This window comes from Sipha flava, unplaced genomic scaffold, assembly GCF_003268045.1.
Source record: "Sipha flava isolate LNK unplaced genomic scaffold, YSA_version1 299_pilon_pilon, whole genome shotgun sequence".
In the NCBI taxonomy this organism is placed as follows: Eukaryota; Metazoa; Arthropoda; class Insecta; order Hemiptera; family Aphididae; genus Sipha; species Sipha flava.
In genome coordinates this window covers 1,039,101-1,062,634 of record NW_020272971.1, presented here as the reverse complement: position 1 = coordinate 1,062,634, position 23,534 = coordinate 1,039,101, and the positions used below count along the sequence as shown (strand labels likewise).

General features: G+C 30.0%; 1 protein-coding gene across 2 annotated transcripts in view; it reads left to right on the top strand.

Annotated features, from left to right (window-relative positions):
• Positions 1-23,534, top strand: part of LOC112685980 (protein piccolo-like) — a 130,229-nt gene that overhangs the window by 11,983 nt on the left and 94,712 nt on the right. For both annotated transcript variants that reach the window (XM_025558057.1, XM_025558058.1), the window contains exon 2: positions 18,702-18,774. The gene's annotated coding sequence lies outside the window, so the exon portion shown is untranslated. The remainder of the gene's footprint in view (positions 1-18,701; positions 18,775-23,534) is intronic.

Sequence of the window (23,534 nt, the reverse complement as noted above, 5' to 3'; positions counted from 1 at the left end):
GCTAAAAATATACTTTTTCACTTTCTTCGTGAACGTAATTTTTTTAAACTTCACTGTTTTTTTGATAAAGACAAACTTATAATTACCAATTTGAGTAAACTCTTTTTTTCTATTCTTATACTCTTATAAATCAATGAGTTATATTTTGATATCAGATTTTCGAGTATATTTATACATAATGTATATAATTGTTATTTTGTTTTATCTTATTATGATTAACTTTAACCTACTATTGTTAAATTTCATTTCGATCACGAATAAACTAATTTTAACTTCCAGCTTTTTCTATTGTTCTTTTAAAAAAATTTGTCAATTCATATATGAATCTTAATAGTGTTGATGATAATTATGAGAAATATTTTGAACTGTTAAATCTTAGCATATCCAGTATATTATTCCTTTAGTTATAATTTAATATATTTGATGTGACTTAAAAGTATTAAAAAATATTATTTTATGAAATCCCTTTGTTGATTTATTAAACATTTATGAATTGAGACTAAATAAAATACTAATTAATATACACGCATGAGTAACATTATTAATGTATTATATATATATATAATACATGTCATATATTATTTAATTTATTTAATTTATTTAATTTATGTATGATGTAGCACTGTGATTTTTATTTTGGCTACTAGGTAACTACTGCATGTGATGCACTCTTATTAGTATTGGCCTAATAGAAAAGTAAAAAATAACAAAAAAAGAAGCAAGCATAAGTATAATATTATACCTACTATAAAACAATTCGTATTTACGCAAAACTGTATCGATGCATAAAAAAAGTAGTATTTTAGATCGATTATTCTATTAAATTGCTAATTTGATATATTCTAAATACAAATTTACTATTATTATGGTACATTTGAATACTAATTGATGTAAAAGTTTAATTAAAAAAAAATTATAATTTTACCAAGAAAAATCTAAATCAAATGTATGTATTTAAACTATAAAGTTGTATATAAAATATAATAGGTACACCGGATGCATACATAGCGGTTTGTGTAATATTCCCGTTGGACGATTCCTCAACGTATATAAGTAAACGTCAACAGACACGTATAACAAGATGCGCGAGTCCTAGACCGTTATTTTATACTTGTCTTATTACTCGTTGGTTGTTTATAATTTTTTATATTTAAAAACAAAATTACATTAGATTCATAATTTTTGCGATTTTAAAACGATAATAACTCAAACTTATAATTAGACGTACACTTAAATCTTATCAAACTAAGCTATAATTGAGTTTCAAAGTTTTAATACAAAATTAATAATTTATGATAACTAATACGTTCATCGTTTTATGTATATCAATGAATTGAATATACTAAATATAACTCTTAACATATACTCTAATTTGTATTTTTTTTACACAAAATATCGCAAGCATATATTAAAATAAAATATGAAAACACAGAGTACTTTTTTTTACTACTAACCAAATTTAAATGTATGATTGAATCGTCTATGTGAAAAATGTTTATTAATTATTATTGAGCACAGTCTATTAGTATTTAATATAGCATTTAAATACTAAATTACTAAATACAAACTGAATTAGAATAAAAGTTATATGCTTTATATATTATCGATATTATTATTATTATTTTCTTTATAAAAGTAATATCATAATAATAATAATAATAATAATAATAATAAGAGGAAGTCACGGAAATTTGCGTCTGTGTTATGTTGTTGTGTAAAACACTCGTTCGCAAACAATAACCATCGAATTCGGAACACTACATTATTTCTTTATCATATCATGGTTTTTTGTTCATTTTGAAATTTTTTTCTGCGTCAATGACGAAGCCAGTGCACCGCTGTCGATATTCCCCGGTGCAACAGCCTTTTGCGGAATGTGTGCGTGTTGGTGATGTGCTCGGGCAGTGTGACGGCGGTGGCGGTAGCGGAGATCGATACCGTTGCCTTGAGCGCTATCTGTACGCGTACCATGTGGTCGGTGAAAGCGAATATCACTATTTTCTATAACAAGCATAATCTGTGCATAATATGTGCATATTACAATATATAGATACGATTGTGTTTTGTATATATATATATATATAATCATATTTATGTATCTATTAATTTTTATCGTTAAAATATATACGTAATACGTGTACGTTGATACCATGTACTTATTTTCTAAATTTATACGTGATGAGTATTATGTGTACTTGTCAGTAGCCGTTCACCACCTCTATCTGATGTTCGTCTATTCGACTACGAAATTATTTGGGTCATTGTCAATGTAAAACTATTGTTCAATGGTGGCGTCGATTGTATGCACATACGCGTGCGCAGCACACGTTATATGTTTTCGATGTTTTTTCGATATTTCTCGATATTACCTTTGATCGTTGATTGATGGTCTTAATAAATTTATCGTTATCATTTTTCAATACTTAAAAATATGTGTAACATATAATGTTGTCTCACAAGTCATAAGATTATCTGATAAAAATCGACAATTACTTATAAATTCCACAGAGCGTGCAATTTTATTTTCTAAATGTTTTCTTTCTTGAAATAGAGTTGTTAGAGTAGTACATAGTTTCAAAATTACATAAATTAAAAACTAAAACACAACTCTTTCACGTATATTTTAATTATTTGTTATTAATGTTAAACCTATCGACTCGTCTGGATCGAACGATCGGCTGATACCAATTTCGAGGTCACTAACAGTCGTTGTTATTGACCTAATTTGTTAAAAAACTATTATTGTTTAAAATCACACATATTTTATAAATATCAAAGTCTACTAAAGGTAGGTGTGGTTCATATAAATTACTATGTAATAATATAAATTTGATATTTGTGTATAGGATTAAAGAACAAAACTTAGTCTGAACAAACTAAGGAAGATACATAATATAATTGTGATTATACAATATACCTATTATATATTATACATATTATATATATATATTTATTTTACATTTTTATTGCTTCATTTAAAATCGACCAACAATGTAAAGTTTGTAATGCTCCAGTCCCAGTATTATTAAGTTTGTCTTATTATTTTATTTTGCATTGAATATCTAATTCTGTAAATGTATACCATGTTTTCTCAATATATAAAATTAAGATTATTTATAATTTAGGAGTAGACAATTGAAAAAATTTCATATTATTGAATAATTGTCTGCACATTTCATATTTATTTCTGTTTTAAAATTAACTGATATTATACAGGTATACTTACAATCGTAAATCATAAAGTTTATGCAAAACATTCAATACTATTATCCCTATAAGTAGACTAAGCTTCAATAAAGTTATAAGTATAAATATTCAACAAGGAACTTATAACAAAAACTGATATGTTCTTTGAACTTAATAGTAATATTTTAAGTTTTTTTCATGTATTATTTTACTGTTTTATATACGAATAAATAATGTTTCTCAAAAATGTTGTCCTTTTTAAAATTCATTACTATTGAAATTGAAAATTAAAAGAATATACATTATGTAAGATATAGTTTTATAAATTACATTTTGTGGAATGAATCTATTTCATTGTAAAAATATGATTGTATATTTTTAAGTTCATTCAATTATATTTATTTTATTGTTACTTTTTCTTAATTTAAATAATTTTTTTTCATTTTTTTAACCTTAATGTATAACTTTATTAATAAGACATTTTAGATGAATTGTGATTTGTTACCATTTTTGCTGGAGTTGAATTATTGAGTTCAAATATTCAATATTAATGCTATAGCTACTAATGTTCAAGATAAATATAGTAACAAGAAAAAAGTGTTAATCAGCTTGAATATACAACTTATTTTAAAAACATTTTTATCTATATATTCCCAACATTTAGTGTTAGGTTTTTATGTTAGTTTTTAGTAGTTACCATTAAATAAAAATTATGGATACGCTATAGTTTTTATACTGTTATTGCCATTGAAATAATGTATATGCACATATAACATATTACATCTTATGTGTATATTATTCTTTAAATAATGTGGAGTTTATTAAAACGATTGTTTTTTATTTTAAGGAAAAATCACTATCACGGTCGTTTGTTTACTAAATTTGTTTTTTGTAGAATGTATATTCTTTTATTGTACGTTCTGAACTTGGTAAAATACATCGCGCGATAAAAGTCTTTATTTTGTCAACGTGAATTTTGTTTTCACAAAAAAACAGTCGTACCTAGAATGAATTACGACAGGGTTATTATTATAATATGCAATTTGTGTGAACATATTCTGTTTGATCTTATGTAACAATTTACTAATGATCGTAGTATAAATTATAATTGCTGTGTAGTATTGAGTACATTACCAGATGCCTTCGAGTAAAAAAATGTCGAATTTCGAACATATGTGTTCTATTACAACGAATGATACGATTGATAATATTTTAGATGTTATCTTTGATATGCAATTCGTACACATAAACTGTTGTGAGATAATGCCCTTGAGAATTGCTATAGTAATGCTAAATCGCTTAAATTTGATGACTTGTGACTGGAAAGCATGTTTTTTATTATCAGTCCATTGTAAAAACATGTGTTTTGAAAGAAGAAATACTGAACACAACATTTTAATTATTATTTATTTATCGCAGTTACGGACATATTAGATATGTTCAAATTTTGCTTTGCCAACCATTTTTATAAATTATATACAGTCCACAGCTCATACATATATTATTATTATTAATATACTACGAACCTCTGATTTAAAATAATATGGATTATTATATGTATATAGACAGAATATATACATTACATGATGTTATATTGTTGTACTTCTACCGTCGATCAAAAGAAATGTGTTGAACAAACCACATTTATCGGACGCAGGATTATCGATGCGTATGAATACGAGCGAGGCGGTCCTTAGAAAAACATAGAACATTAATGTCATTCAGAATCTTTCCTGAACCTTTTACTTTTACATGACTTATTGCATTAGTTTCCTATTTACATCAAACATATTTTAATGTTTAGTGATTTATTTAAATTGTATTTGGATACATAAATGAGGGTGTTCATATTATAACAATATACCTATATTATATCATGTTTTTATACTATAGAAAATCGTAAAATGCCTATCCGGTTAGAGGAAGTACAGTGGATATAAAACACTAGACCATATTTTTTATATTATTATAACTATTATTATTTATACGCACTTTACACACGGCAGTTTGAACTATTGCACTAGTCATCTGTGAAATGTTTACCTGACTATTTTTCTAATTTTTTATTGCATAATTCTATTCTAATTTGTCACAAATAAAACGTAAGTTTAATATTTACGCCCAAAAATTGGATTTTTTTTGTAAAAATATTGATTTTTATTGATATACATAAAAAAGAAAAATTTTAATTTTATATTATTTGTCTAGTTTCCGATCTAAAAAGAAATGAACTACACGTGAAAGGTAATAATGTATAATGTGATCACTTATACATATTTCAAAACGAAATTATAAGAAGAAAATACAGAATAATGTATAATTTATGAGACTAATTCACGTTCAAACGTAATCTTAACTATATACTATTATTTATAACGAATTAGAAACCAATGATAATAATACTTGAATCTTATTAACTACGTCAATTTATAATTTTTTCGCGTAAATTCTAGCAGCATTCGTAGCTGTTTTATTATCATTATTGTTATTATAGAACGACGGCATTGCGTTGTTGATTCGCGCACATCGTGTTGATTTCAATGAAACACACGTGCACATGCGAACTCGGCAACGAGTAGTAATGATGAACTGGCAATAACGACGTACTGGTACGCCATTGTACCAACAATAAAGTCGTCGTTATATTTATACATATGGAGAGATATTGCGCGTAAATGAATATCATTATTGTTATTGTCTCGTTCATTTACTATCAAAAACGGTTTTTTTTTTTTTTTCGAAAACGTCGCAGTCATAGTTTTTTTACACGTCCATTTCCCACCCGTCCGCCATTGGCTATTATTTTAACGCAATTACAATAATAATAAAAATAACAACAAAAATCATATTCCGTCGGAGAGTACGCATAAGAAAAGCAAACCCACCGCTGTCGTACGCTCCGCTCGGAGGAGTTCGTATAAAATATATATAATGAATGCTCCGCGGCGTCGTCGTGGTTCCCCTCCGAAACGATTTTTCGCAGACGATACCGGATTATTCTCCGGCGTACACAATAATAATATACGGTGCGCGACCGTCGTCTCGTCCCGTCGTCCGCCGCAGGTGCGCTATAGGGATTGTATTAGACGCGATACAAAATAACAACATGAACAGGTGTTGTCCTGGCTGACCGTCAACGGCGGCGGTGACTACGACTCTACCACCCTATTCGTATACGTGCGTAAACTATAGCTATTACTTTTGTATACCCGAGCGGAATGCGTCGTTTTCGTCGCGAGAGGGTGATGGTTACAAGCATTATTTACGATGTTTTATTCTATCGTTGAGATTTTTCGGTCTTTCACGTGTCTGCGATAGACACATGTGTAGGTACCAGGGCGGACGCGCATTTACGTATATATATATATAAGTTAAATAAATCGGTGAAAGTATATATTATAATGGACGACGAAAATAAAAGAAAGAAAAAAGACGTAATGAAATAAAGTCGAGCAAGTGAAATCAGAGATTGTAGTAGGTCAATGTCTGTATAAATAGCATCACCGGTGTTGATAATAGACTGAAAATATTTTCGACAGAACGTGAAATACCATATGTACGCAAATATTCCATACACTTATAACGAAGCGGGTTCCTTTCTATAAAATAACGCTCAAACTGCGGCAAGTAGTTATCTATGGAGTTGAATAAATTTAGCACTGGAATTTTTTTTTGTTTTATTTCCACTATTAATCAATTAATTATTTAATTTACAGTTGTTTTACACAAGATTTGTATGTAATATGACGAATAATTTCGACGAGCAATTAATGAATAAATCGTGTTACCACATTAAAATGCGTAATTAAACTGAACAATTTTGTTTTTTGTAGCCTCCTATACAAACTGTGTATCATTTGTTAGATGTTCATTGTTTTTTTAATCACGTACACTTACGTTATTCTAAAATATCTATTAATATATTAAAGTAATTTTAATTTATTAATATGTTGTAGAACGTAGTAGTAATTTATTTAACGAATAAGTAAGAGTAAGAATAAATAGTGCTCAATAACCCGGTAAAAATAGATGTGCGCGCACTTAATACTCGACAACTTGTTAGATCAATAGTAACTGAGGTTCTAATACGATATAAGATAGACTATATAAAATTATATATTTGGAGTATACATTCTTTAAATCTGTTCGTTGAATGTCTATTTCAGCTTTGTTATCGATCTGCGCGTAAAAACACGTTTGAGGGTGGACCAATTGAACACACACGAGCTATAAAATATACTCGTGTACATGATGACGTCACCAAATATATTTGAAAACTAATTTTCGGAAACGTTTTTCCAATACAAACTGTGTTTTTACCTTATTACTAATAGTTTTTCTCAAAACTTTATGTTTGCTAGAAATTATTTATCATATTTTAATTGTAAACACCTATATAATATATGGACTATTTCTTTGATATTTTAAATTATTATAATAATGTTGTTTTAATATTTGCTGCTTTTAATTGTACTGTACAGTTCTTATATTTAATTTTAAACTTATCTTTAATATAATAATAACAATAATAGTAATAATAATAATAATAATTATAATAATAGGTTATAATAATAATATAATAAATTAATATGCAATTATTATTACATGTATAAACAAAAATCATAACATAATATAAGTAGTACTTATACGTTTAATGAATAATGGATTTTGATAGTTTTCACTTTTATGTCGATCAACAGTAGATGTAAGTTTTTTTATATCATATAATTTTATATCATAACTGTTATCCAATCATATTATGTCGATGCGTTGACGTTTGAAGTGATAGAAACAAAAATTTATAATTTGTTTTGTTTTATTTTGGCAATTATACTCGTGTAATGTTCTTAAAAGGAGTTGTAAACGGTTATTTATAAATGAACTATCGTGCTGGTCGACGTCTTTTGCCAAGAAAGCCGGAAACCGATGGAAGAATACAGTTTGAATGTCACGCTATATTACAGTTGAATGAGAGAAATACTAGACAACGTTTGTTGGTGAAAGGAATATTAGTAATTAATTCTCATCTTAAATTACAATGTTTTTTTTTAAATATTATAATTGATTTTGAATAGTATTGACGTGTTCGAATAATTTATAAAAAGTTTCCTGATTGAGCAGTTATTATTTGCAGACATTTGGGTCATTAAATCTAAGATACTTTATAACAAAATATCATTCTATCAATATTTCGACAAAAAAAAAATGTTTTTAAATTTGTATAATCGAAAAATATAAGCTATATATGTAAATACTAATATAAAATATTTCCGTTTGAATTTGAATACATTAACAAATATGATAGCAAACGTGCATTATTTGATCCATTGTATATTTTTGATAATCTTAATTATAACACGAAAGTAAAACATGTTACTATGTTTTAACTTTTTTTTTATAAACACAAAACGTTCCTAACGTGATAATGACAGGAACATTTTGTAATAACATGATAATAACTTAAAAAAATTATCGATTATCTCAAGCAATCACAATTTGATGTCTAGGTTACTATAACTATAACTATATTTAGGATTTAATTATAATTCTTTATATATGAAACTAGCGAATGAAGCGAACACTCAATTTCAAAGGAGTTTTTATTTTCGTACACTTTTTGTTTTAAGATTGTATATTTGACTATACTTAATATTCGCTGTAAAACAGTTTTATCAGAATCAGTTTTTTTTTCTCCAAATTTGTAGCAATATATTCTATGTATTATGTTATATATTTTTAACGTAATAAAAATTGGGTTATCGCTTATTATATCATATAAAGTTCTATATTTTATTGCACATGGTATGTGTATGAGTTATCATATAAGTTATATATCTTAAAAGTTATCAGTGCTTGACTTGGCAAAATTAAAGAAGAGGGACTCTGTTTAGTTTTAAAAAAAAAGAGTGTCTCTAAAACTTGTTAAGCATTATAATTATAACATAATAATTATAGGGGGACACTAAAATTTCTGAAAATTAGTTGGGGTACTCTATCCCCCTGCGTCCTCCTCAAGTCGAGCACTGGAATTATGAGCATAAGCAATATTAAAATGTAATATATATATGTATATATATGTATATATTATTAGTATAATTTTTTATTAGTGTAAGGTAGCAAAGTATTCAGTGGCGCCGTGAAATTTATTTTTCAATGATGCAATTACGTATATCAAGTACCCTCCCTATTCAAATTATCAAATTTTTTTAAATAAAGGGGTACAAACAAAATATTATAAAACAATATTCAATGTCAAATGTGTAAATTATGAATTAAACTTTTCTATCACACAACACTTACCCACCCAATTTCAGTCATGAAACAGGTGCTTTAATGGAATCCGCATCGCACTACCACTGTAAGCATTGCTTGTTAGTTCATGTAAAATGTTCAATAGTTAAGTAGATAGTAAAATAAAATACGTGTGAAAACTTTATATAGAATACTTGCGTTGATGCAAAAAATCACTATAATTATATCTATTGAAGTTTCAGTTGTGGTTCATACTAATTGTATTATACAATATAGTGTATATTGCTTACGTGATTGCAATTCGAAAAATTCGTATAACCGGATGACGATTACTTCCCAACGTGCAGTCCGTTCTATAGAAGTTATGAAGATTTTCTCATTGGAATTCCCTGGCGTATACTTTCTGCGGCGCGTTTATGCAAATGCGCATTCGGCCAGAATTCCCTTTTCGCCTTCTTATCTCTCAATCTCTCCTTCTCTCTCTCTCTGCTCATCCATTTCTCTTTTTCTTTTTCTTTCTCTTGCCCTCTCGCTCTATCTATCAACGACTTAAAGTCCAAGTCAAAAGTTGTTCACCTTCCATACACCATCCTTGATGCCATCATCCCTTACGACAGTTAATGTACTCTCAGTGTATATATATGTATACACTCGAATTGTTTGTGCACACCGGAAACAAGGTTTTAATGATAATCGATCCCAAGGGCACGTAACCCATACATTTATTTTATGTAAGTATTAAGGTATGTAGTATTAATATTAATACTAATAATATACTTAGTAGTACTGTACCTAGTAATTATATGTGACCACAAAGGCACGTTTTTGTTGAAATTTTAAAAACCTCTGCGTTGACCCCATTTAATTACAATTCGCGACGAAAGAGAGTTATCAGTGTCACTGTTTATACATACGAGATATATATATATACGAGTAAAATAGTCAGAAATTTGTTTTGTTTTTTATTAAACATTATCGTGTGTGTGTGTGTGTGTGTATCAATAACAGCATTTTCCATCGTGTCGCGGGCACTATTGAATCTCCACGTGATTGCAATGGTGATAAAATATAAATAAATAATATGGTATAATAATATTATGTCGCCTGCTGTGTCCTCGTCACACGACGACAATAATAATAATAATCGAAATCGATGGCCGAGGTGGTCGACCGATACCCATCGAAACGTGGTCATTAACGGCACCGTCGTCGCACGTTATAGTTTTTACGAGTGCGTAACGTTTACAGTTACACCACCCTCTGCCGCTTGTAGGAGTTCCGATTGCTCGACCATCCCTTCTTTGTACGTCACACGCCAACACACACACACACAAATACACAACCTCTATGAAAGGGGTTTTGGCGATTTTTTTCCCCCTTTACACACGCCGCTTTCGTTATCGCCTGATGGGATGGCCGTAAAGCACGTGGACTATGGCGTGGCGGTAGAGGCTATTGTGCCCACCCGTACAACTGTGTGTGTGTGTGTGTATTTATAAGCGTGCGTGTATGTGTTCGTGGCGTGCCCATCGATCGGTGCAGAGGGTATAAGCGAGTGCGCAACGTCGGTGTGGCGTTTGTCCCGGGAACGCGTTCCGGAAACGATTCCCCTCGTGTTTTTGATGTAGTTGTATATATGTGTGTGTGTGTGTATATATATTTAACCGTCTCGTTCCGGCCCTTTCCTGCGTGGTAGATTTCGCCGTCACCACTGCTACAGGCACCTCCCTGAAATTAGGATAGCAACGCTAATCGCACCTCTCTTTCCACCACCACTGTACTTAGACTTCCGGAAAACAAGTTTATGTACGTGTGTCTGTGTGTGTGTGATGCAAGGAAAAATCAAAGGTGTGTCACGTACATTTCGCGAGAAAGAACAAGATACTATCGTGTTATTGCTATACTTGTAGATATATATACGTGTTATATTTACGTAGTGAGAAAAATAGTTATGCGTATATACTGCTAAAGAAGGAGACGAGACGAGATTTGCAAACTAGGTCATTGCATTATACATACACGGTATTCCTTCGTCCGCCATCATCGACAAATATCTCGTGACCCAAAAATAAAAAAGCGAGTCGTGCACCATTTACGAGTATAATACACATGCATCTATTATATTATTATATTTAAACTCTATAACACGAGTATGTATTTTTTTTAAAAAAACAATACGCACGTGTGTCGTCATGAATTGTATTTGTGCAATGGTGCATTTAGGAGGGAACAATAAAGAAAAATGCCCCAAGTGGTACAATTTCGGGTGCAAAAAAATATTTTAGCATTTGCTTATGATGATTTAATGATTATTTAAATCGTTATACCTTATTGGTATTGTTATGTATTCGAAATACACACCTACAAAATTTGTATTTTAAAAAATATCGTGGACATTTTCTTTAAATAATAGTTTTTGGTTTCTTTAATAACCATCATCAGCATAGAGGTGCGCGAAAAGGCTAAATTATTTTAGAAAGTATAACCGAATATTTAAAATATCATTCAATGTATGTTGATATTTATAAAATAAAATAGTTTAGTTGAAGTCAAGTATTGTTCTACGGAAAGTTAATTTTCTATTTTAAAACGCGTCAAAACTTATTTAAGATCATTAATGGAAGAAAGTCGTCTTAATTCATTGACAATCCTCAGCATTGAAGCTGATTTAATAAAAACTATTAATTTTAATGACTTCATTGAATCTTTTGCTTCTCAAAAGTCAAAAAAAAATTATAACCCAATGATTATTTTATTATAAATAATTAATTAGTAAGTGGCATACTCGGTTTCTAATATAAAATAATATCGAACTTTTTAGTATCACCATTATTTTTACAATAAACATATAGGTATGGGGTATCACACTATGACTATGACACCAATGATTACGAACGTCATACTCTTTTCATCTAATTGTATAATAATCGTCGTGCCATTATCAATTGGTAATTTTGTTATTTAGTTTTATACTATAGTTTATAATTTTCGACCTATTAGCGTAAGTACACGTAATTTTATATTAATATATCCGAATCAAGCATTATATGGAAAAAAAGGAAAATTAATCTATTGGATTAGAATATATATATAAGTATAATATATTAGAATTTATGAGTATATTAATATTATAAAAAATATAATTAATCAACAATTAGTTATAAAAACGAAATTTTAAAACAAATGGAAAATTCTGGTTTAAATTTAAGTGACGTCCGTGGACAATAATGAGATAGAGGTTCTAATATATCTGGTCAGTTTAATGGCGTCTAAGCTCTGATTCTTGAAGAGCAACCTTTAGCTGTTTATACACATTGTTTTAGTTATGGTTTAAATTTGTGTGTATCAAAAGTTTGTGAGCTATCTTATATTAAAAACATGATTGGAATTGTAGAAGCAATTTCAATTTTTTTATCTGCCTCGGCTAAACGCAATATTATATTGTTAGCAATCATTGAAAATACTGATTCTAATAAATCATTACCGATAAAAAAAACAAAATTAAAAGCCATGTGTACAACTCGATGGGTTGAGAACCATGGCTCAATTATTATTTTTCGTTAACTTTTCCCATACATCGTGAAAGCTCTTGATATACGTAATCAAAGAATATTTTGACCGTGAAACATCAACTAAAGCTTTAGTTTTTCTATGAAAAGAAGCGGTTTTCTTATCAACTTAGAAACAGTTGCAAATCTTTTTTCATACACTAAAAATGTAAAACTCTAAAACTATAGTAATTGCTCGTCGAATTGTCACCATCGTCACTGTTGCTGTCGTTCCGACCTCGGAAGTTTTAGCAGTCCATTTTGTATACCACAAAACTAAACCACGGCAGATTAACGACCTACAATTTATCAATAAGCAATTATCCTTTTCTGCCGTCGATGCCCTCAATGGAAATTCAATATATATATGTATATCATTGATAACTCGCATTTTTTACGTGGATTAATTTGCCGGCGATCGTTCCTTTTTATTTTAAACCCCATTTAAATTTGCCTCACTCACGACTAAACTTAGCTCTTTCGTTAAATCATTGAATGGAGGCTGCAGTGGCGAGTCTAAATATGAATTATTATGGAAGAAGCAGGAAGCGGTGAATATGTATAACGCGAGGAGTATAGCTGATGAAAATAAAGTAAATATAAATAAGTTCTTGGACGATTTAAGAAACCTGAACGTACAAAAATGTTGAGATACAAGAAAAAAAAACGACATACGAGTATATCCTACTCTCACTGGGGTTTCAACGTAAACCATTGCTTTCCGTAAATCCCCGTACGACGGTGCCTATCACGTTAACAATTGACGTTCCCGTTACATTTCGTTCCTTTTGAATGCACAAAAAAAAGTAATCGTCAACTTGTGCTATGTACATATTATGTTATTATTTTTTTTTACACAGTACGTACATGCAAATATATATCTGTATGTGTATATATATGTATATATGAAATATTTACTTACTTCCTCGGTTTCTTTTGTCCGTATCGCTTATTTCTACACGAAGAAATTATTTGTGTATACTAAATAAAATCTTATGTTACACAATCGATTGTGATTTTTATTTTTCACTACCATATATACGCTTCAGAAGATGAGGTATTGTGCATATACATGTCAATATATATTTTATAGTAAATACGTAATAATGACAATTGTATTAAAACTATATGCTATAATTATATGGTGTGACTACTATCACTACGATGTATAAATTTATATTTTTGTCATAGTTAATCAGTTATTATTCTACACAGCCTTGATTATTAGTCTTTAATTGTCGACGGTGACAATGATCGCGGTCGTCTCTCATGTATACACTCACGTGCAGTAATGAGTATTTTATAAGTACTATCAATGTCGTGTCGCTTAGTAAAATATATAACAAAATTACATCGTAAACGAAAATTTTAGGCAAAAACAAGATTTATCGTTGCTATATATTATTATTATTTTATTACGTATTTATATCACAGTCACGTCAATTTACGGGTTTTTTTATTTGTTCCTCCGCATGCATATTTAATCTACGAACGTAGGCCGACCAACCGATATCGACCTTTATAGTATTATTATGTTCCATTTTCAAATTAATAACCATAATTTACACTTACATGTATACTTTTATTCTGTAAAACTGTGTGACCCAGTGCAATCTGTACTCCGTCAATTATTGTACATTTATATTTGTAATTTTAAGGCGTTCGGATTAAAATTCATCTTCCAAATAAAATATTCGATCGAATTAAATGGATTTCATTGTTCGATAAAAATACCATCTAGTTGGGTTTTTTTTAATGTAAGTTCCCGCGGTTCGCGGGGGTCATTGGTCGTCGCACGCCGCCTCCAAATATGGGATCCTGCTAATAAGATACCGATCGCGTTTCTTGCTCGTTTGCACGCGCGTCTATTGTATTTATATTATACCTAGTATACTTAATATAATACTAATATAATAATTGTCTAGTTTAAGGTTAAATGATATACGCTATAAAATATGTTACACTAATAATAAATTACATGTATTGGGGATTTTCACAAAATATTTTCTCTTTCTCTTCACCAAAATCGAAAATGACCACGTTGCCGTCACCGTCTATCGTACATTTTAATTGCGATTGTTCCAATCATAAAAAATGCGTAATAACTAGTATAATACCATTTATTTGTTGTACAACGTTCATATAAAAATCGGTACGTATATTACAGATGTATGTATTTGGGTGGGTAACTTTTATATAGCAAAAAAATAAATACATTAATTTCCATTGGGCATAGCAATAAATAGGTGACAATTGACATCTATAAACTACTTGTAAAAATTTGGTATCAATATATTATCATTTTTTGCCTCCGGATCAGTCTTGAAAAATCACGGTTTTAAAAGTTTAAATATTTTTAATTAAAAATATGGAATCTTCTTTTGAAAAATTTAAAACATTATTTATGTAATAAAATATAATCCTTCGCCTTTTTGTTCGACGAGCAATTGAATATTTTCATCGGGTATTATATTTAAAATTGGTAGCTCAGTGATGTTTTGTTGCCAATCAATAAGATCGATGTAAGATGATGCATTAAAATTTAAATATGGAAGTTTGAACAATTTGGCTTTTTTTGTTTTTATATTGTGGGCTTTCAAAATACGACTAGCAGCTAATTCTCGAATATTTTTTCGTGGGACTGTCAAAATTACAAGTAATAAATTCTCGGGGTGAGCAAAATAACTGTTTATTTGTATTGCAGAATCTATAATAGTTCTGAATTCAGTTGTTAAGTATCTAAACGTAGAGATAAGCTTCCGCGGGTGACTGACGTGCTCTATCTTTACATGTAGGATGAGTTTTGATTGAAAACCAAGTTGATGCGTACATTTTGAAAACATAGATTGCTAGAATTATTAGCTAGAATTATCTATCGAGACATAAAGACAAATAATTCGGTTACTTCGTTTGAGCTATCGGGCATGAGACATTTTGCCAGGCGATTTGTTTTTTAAATCATTAGGAAACATATTTGTTATTACCCCGGAAAATGTTCTATATAAATATTTTTGATCTGAACTCATATCTCAGTAGCTCAGGCAGTTAAAAAGAAATATATCGAAATTGAACAATAGATTTTTTTTCACAACTTTCTAAGTGTTTGCCAATTTCGCCTGTAAACGTCTGGGATCCCGATGTCGAATCATGAATATGTAGAAATAAACATCGCAATAAACACTCCATTGATAATCCTCTCTCCAAGAAGTGAACGGTGATTGCCTGTTCAATATATTTAGAAGTTAGTGTGATATAACCCAAAAATGTTAATTCTGGTTATTTTATCAAAGAAATGTGTTCTTCCAGAATAATTTATCGACACTATGGTCCATCTTTCTCTATATTACCCAATGTTTTGTCTTTTCGACCGTCAAAATATAATGCAGTTATTTTTAAAAAATTTTCTTGTGCTCAAATACACTGTATAGTTTTTTTAGGCTTTGTTGAAGCTTATTTTTGTCAATAATTTCCAGATTAACACAATTTTCATAATGTAATACCGTCGAGGCAATGGCCACCCACATTCCACAGCTCTGTCTGAAACATTATATGTTTACATTACCATATAGGTTTGATAATAAAGCGTAAAATATTTTAATAGCCGATTTAGTTAGAAACTGTCTTAGGGGTCGTGATTTATTTTGTAGTATATTATCACCTTCACTATCATAATCACTAGATGTAGACAAAATTGAAATATTGAGCTTTTCTGTACTTTCTTTTTGAGAATTATACGACAATTTTTGTCTCGTCAACTTTCTTTTAATAGTATTTCTAATTTGAATTGTCGTGTTTATATCTATTGAACCTATTACCATTTTTCTCGATGTACGTTGATCGATTAAAAAGTTCTGTTCTCTCATTGGTATTATTTTTATTCTTGAACAAATACAATTGTTAATATCTTTACACTTACATGTTGAAATATTAAATAAAGCTCTACTATTGCTATGAAACTCTATTAATTTTTCATCTGGTATTTTAGGACGAGATTTAAGTACATTTTTGTATTTTAAATTATATGTTTTTAACACTGCTTTTACTTACTTGCGTTCGACGATAGGAATAGAAGCTTTTGTCCATATATTTTCAACTCTTGAAATAATAATAGTATCTATTTCCTTATATGTTGGTTCTTTTTTAGTTTCATTTTCATACTTATTTTGTGTCGGATCCACTCATAAAACTTTTTATATATTATCTTTATATCACAAGAATTACCAAACATGGGACATTTCCAAGCTTTACGATTATGTTCCATACTTTCAAACGCGCAAACGGTCGTCGGTCACAACACAACTTCACCAATTATCTATGGCAGTAATAATTGATATAAAATAATACAAAAGTCATAACAAGTAACGTCTTCTGATTATCATTAGTCGAGTGGCAATGATTCCTTCACCTTGGTTGTTTACCTAATAAGCCGGTCCCACACAATTCGTGTACTCGGCGAATAATCGTCAATCGTGATGCTTTACAAGTCGTGTAGGAGGTGTTTAATCGTCAAGTAAGACGATTATTTTTACTCGCCGAGTCACTCGCGGTTTCTCGTCGATGTCGGATATAACACGAGTGACTCGTGCTGATAAGAAATTTAATCTTGGATTTTCCCCCAAGATAGACTATTATTTATTGACTATTATCACACGAGTTTATAACACGAGTCGTGTAGGAGCATTGGCGATGACGAGCAAAGTATATACAATTGACAAATAATCGGCGAGCACACGTGTCGTGTAGAAGCAACATAATTACAAACATCGTACATCGTACAAACTTGGCAAGTACACTCGCCGATTATACGCTCGCAAAGTACACGAATCGTGTGGGACCGGCTATAGATACAAATTTCAACAATAACCAAAACGGCCGGCAATAATCTTTCGTTGATATCATTTTTATGACATTTACGTATCGTAAAGATAAAATCCAAGTGTACCGTTTAGATTTATTATTTAATTTTATTTTTTGCTATTACAATGATAATAGTATTAAATTATAAGATAAATACGTAATAGCTTCATTTAGATAATTAACAGATTATTTTTTCCCGATAAAATATAAGTATTAAAAACTTGAAACTTTGACGACAATCCGGAGGTAGTTAAACATCCTTAAAGAAATTGAAATCTTACATACGTAATTATTACGTAATTAGACCTCAATTTGGCACTTTTTTATCGCTGTGCTTACAAAAAAATAAAAAAAATTAAAAAGCGACCCACCCTAGTATGGATATACTCACGTTTAGTTAATACTTATAATTATATACTTATCACCGCGTTAATTTTAAAATAATAAACATTTTAATCTGTTTGTGCGATGTGATCTAATCATTCTACTCTCTAACCTTGACCCTAATAATAGTTTATTGGAAGTGAAAAAAACACGTTCATGCAATAAGTAACGTTAAATAAACGATATTAACCACTAACCAGTTATTGCTTCGATGGTGTAATTTTCAATTTAGGCACCAAGTAAAAAATCCCAACCTAATAATGTATTACTACATTTAAATGTATGTTCTTGTGGCCAATTTTAAAAGGTGAATTATATTGATTTTAGACGATTGTTTCAAACATTTTATCGAGGAAAAAATTACAATTTATATAAACCAATATCATTAATATTGGTATATGAATGTATACCAAAAAAAAAAAATAATACAAAATAACGATTTTTTTTTTATGTTCAAAATTTTTTTTTTTTCAGTTTTTGTTACGTGAAGCGTATTTAAAAATTTATCCATCTACATGGGTACTGTGAGAGCAGCACTGCATCAAAGGTAAATATTTGAATGATAATAACTACACTTGTTATGTGTATAAATATTAGTAATAGACGTATAAGTATGTAACAAACAATTTAGTTTAAGTCGATCAATTTTTTCGAATCTCACGTTGAATATGGTTTAGCTGTGATATTATGAATAATATAATACTATATATAATGATATATTTATGATTCTACCCATCCCAATGTACATTATATTGTTGTAAAAAACGCATCTCATGATTCTTGTTTTGTATATATATATAACATATAAAAGAAAAAATTAGTACATACACTTCATTTTTTTTATCTCTAGGCACTTTAATATAAGTTTATATTGTGATTAAAATATTAGTAATTTAATTGACGTTTACTATATTTCTATTTACTACACAGTTGTATAACAAAAATATAACGTTCTTGTTGTTATCTTGTGTAGAATAGTTATTTACGTAAAATGTGTATAAATGTTTCGCACTGTCTCGTGCTGTGTATTCGCGTTACATAGCGAATCTCCCGTTGACCTTTTTTCTAGTTCCGGGGTTTCTACCACCCTATTTTTAAAATACATTGCGCATTGTTATAAATTTAATTGATAATTGTCTGATTTTTAATGCATAGAAATATAATTTACCAATACATATTAATTATGAATTATGTGTATTAAAATTTAACGTAAAGCAAAAAACATGAATTTTTAATGTTATGGTTTTATCGGTATTCGTAGTTTGTTCACATGACTGCTGTTTCGAGTGAGATTGGTAACGATATTTTTGATAATATCTCCTGGAAATATTCTAAACGTGCCGCTAATCTTCGCTTTACGTGACCGCATTTTCACGAATGCTTCACGCCAGTGAATGCGGTTGGCATCCGCGTTACTGCGCATGCGCTATAACTAGATTATCCGCGACTCGACACCATCAATACGCATGTAATCATTATCTCATATCACATAATCTCATCATAATTATCATTATTATTTTATTATTTATAAAGTTTTGATTATATACTTAAGTAATGTGAGTAATTTGTTTAAAATTTATTACGGATCATGAATGAAGAAAGTTGGTGAATGACCAAATCTCTGGAGACAAATAAAATAAATAAAGCTTGTCCATCAAAAATTGAAATTACGACTTTGGAATCTGACGGAGTCTCAACTATAATTATCATTATTATTTTATTATTTATATTATTTAAATAATAAAAGATTCTTCATAAGTTTTCCTACATTAAACTGGAAAGTCAAACAATTTTTTATGAGCCTTTGAAGTTAAAATTTTTTTTTCCAGTAGTGTTCTAAATTGTAATACTAACACAACTCTAAATATTGCTGTTTTACTCAACATATCACACTCTAATTAGATTTTATTTAGTTCAAAAACACCACAAATTGAAATAAGACAGTCTTGAATTTTTTACCTATTTAACTGAATGAATTAAAAAAGTTTATTACCATAAAATAAATATGGCTTTCTTGCTTTGAAAATAATGATAATTATGATAAGATTATGTGATATGAGATAATGATTTCGCGTGCACTGACGGTGCCGAGTCGCGGATAATCGGAAGTCCTAGCGCATGCGCAGTAACGCGGATGCCAACCGCATTCACTGGCGTGAAGCACTCGTGCATTTTCGTATGGTCGTCTACACGTGTTTACATTTGCGCGTTTGCGGTTATCAAGTTAAATGTTTCAAATATGATTAGCGTACAATAAATACTTGTACAGTAATAATAACCTAACGTAGAATGCTGCGGTCCCGTCGGTGATAATGAAAACTACGCGTGTGTCATCCGCCCGTTGCCTATATATAGTACGAAACGATATACGCGTTCGTCGTACTTATAATAATAATAATAATAATATAATAATAATAATAATAATAATAATAATATGGGTTTCGTAATATGACGACGACAACGACCACGTCTCATGCCAAGGTTAAAACCTCGATCTTGTATAAATCATTCTTTCACCTCGGACCACGTAACCATTCGCGCCGCACACGCTCGTACTAGAAGCTCGTTGCACGCGCGCACAAACCGCATCGACCCGTTCTCTCATACCGGTGACGATCTTGTCGCTTGTAATCGCGCGTTCGCCCATAAAGATGACCGCGATTACTCATGTTTTTCCCCCGTGACGCCTCTTCCCCGATGCTCGCCATTTTGCCAACTGTTTTCGTACGTTAGACCGTATCCGTTGAAAGAAGTCGTATGTATTCGCACGCTGTATTACAATTACGAGAGCGGGTTTAAGAACGGGACGTGCGATGACGCGATTTTCGCGATACCAATTGTTTATACTTTCTGTTGAAGAATAAAAATAAAACTTAACTCGTGCGTTCTCCGAAAGTATTTCTTCTTATCACACGGGTGTGTGAAACGACCGTGTTATCTCGTATAGAATATAATAAATATACAAAACGATTTGTGTAATCTTCCTGTTTAATGATGTTGTTAAATCACAATTTATTATAACCACAGTGCGCGTATAATAATTATAACAATGAACATGGTGGATCATTGAATTACAATACACTAATTTTTTAGGGCATATATTTGGGTCATAAAGTTTTTTCTTTTAATGCTCTCTTTATAAAATATATAAAACAGTATGTGGCGTACACTCGTGTGTCTAATGCATTCATGTTTTTACATGTTTGGTCCAAATCATCGAAATTGCGTGAAATCGTACGTTAAAATAAAAGATTTTGAAAATATAATATTTTATCGTACTGAAAAATGTTGTAATACAATTAACGAACGTGAAAACGGATCTCAGCAGTAGTGGTTATTTCGCACAATATAATAAAACTTTATAAGCCGTTTGGTTGTATTTTGAAAGTGGCGTTGCAGACTAGTTTTACGTTGTGTTAACTATTTAACGATGGAAGACGTTAAACGAAAGAAGAACGATGTACCGCTGCCACTGCCATGTAAAAGTTGTTTCTAGAAAACCTATTCCGAAAGTGAAACTATTTCAACGACCGATCAACGAAATAATTGTGTTTTGAAACCTTTAAGTTCGTTACATACAATTTAAATGATTAATCACGTATAGTATTTGTGTGTGCAAAAAACTCAAGTTAAAAAAAAAAAAACCCATGAGAAATCGAGAATTTTTAGAAGTTTTACCAGCCACGTTTTATAAAATAATAAAGTATATAGTTTGAAACAGCAAACGGATAATCTTAAAGAGTAACCTTTGAATTTTAAAAAGCATTCTATCCGTAATCTTGGTCTGGATCCGTTCCTGTTTTCTAATAAAGTAATAATAGTTCGTTGGTCATCGATTATATTAGAACTCCGCTTAACGCGTAGGTACGTACACATTTAAACGAGTGTATACTGCGTAACGCATAATATGTACCGTTATCGGATAAACCCGTCTTGGCTGTTAAACATCTGCACAACTGAATTGGCGCGCTCGTATAACTTTGTACACTGGTTTTAGTGTTATATTTGACAATCGAATGCATTTACGTATGTACAGACAGACTCGTTGCTACAATATAATATAATACTATATAATATCAATATTTCGAGAAATCGCCTTGTGCGATTCAAAAACGTTATTGCGAGGTCGAATGTTGATATTTTTAAACGTGCCCTTGGAAGTATTTTGTGTGCACAGACGCGCGCGTTGTTCCGACACGCATCAAGTTTTCCGCAATTTTTTATGCCGCCGAACAATTTCTTGTGCGTATTGGATTATTTTTCCAAATACAAACCACTCGTTCTCAAGGTACAAACTTTTATGTACATTGTTTATTTGTCGTCGTGTAGGTATATAATGGTTTAGGTGGATCTTTTCAGTATACGTTTGCACGTACAATAATTTAATTTTGATTAAATCAATACAATTATTTACACGTGCAAAATTTATATATATATGTATATGTACTTATATTTACATATATATTTATTTATGTTTATATTTTATATATTTTTTTTTATATATATGACAATTCCAAAATACCAGCTGTCATAAATACAAAATATATTCGTCAAATATTGAAATTCGTACTTAGAAATTACTTTTTTGTATGATTTTATACTTTTTACTTTGCCTGTATTAGGCCGCGCCGCTCACATTGGGTGCGAATTTATATCGAACGGAAACATACGAATACAGGGGGTCAATTTTTGAAATCATACGACTAAATCTCGTATGCGATATAAGTCATACATTTTATCGACTGTGACAAATTTTTATCGCATGCGACATACAATTGGTATTCTTGAATTGAAATCGATAAGATTTTATCACTTATTGAATGCGATAAAGTTTATCGAATGAACCACTATGGTAAAAACACAAATCTAGATTTTAATCTTAAATAAACTGGAAAATTATATAAATTATTATTTTATTCCTTTATCACTGAATGTTTATTAACAATAAATGTATTATATAAGTCAATAGTCCCTATTGGCCTATTATTCTAAAATCACGATTCACCGTTCATACTTCATACTTCCTATTCGATTAGTTCAAACCATTACAACAAGCCATTCATTCATTACAAACAAGTAACAACATATTAAGTTACAAAATGTACTAAATTACTATTAATATATTAATTGGTCACTCAATTCTTTAACAACGTCTTTTGTAAGCCTAAATTTGTTTACAAATAAACGATTTGACAATGTAAAAAGATCTATCACATTGTCTGGATTGCGAATCTGCCTTTAATAATATATATTATGATTTTCGTGTTCCTCGACGTTATTAATGGCAAACAATTGCCTTTACTTTAA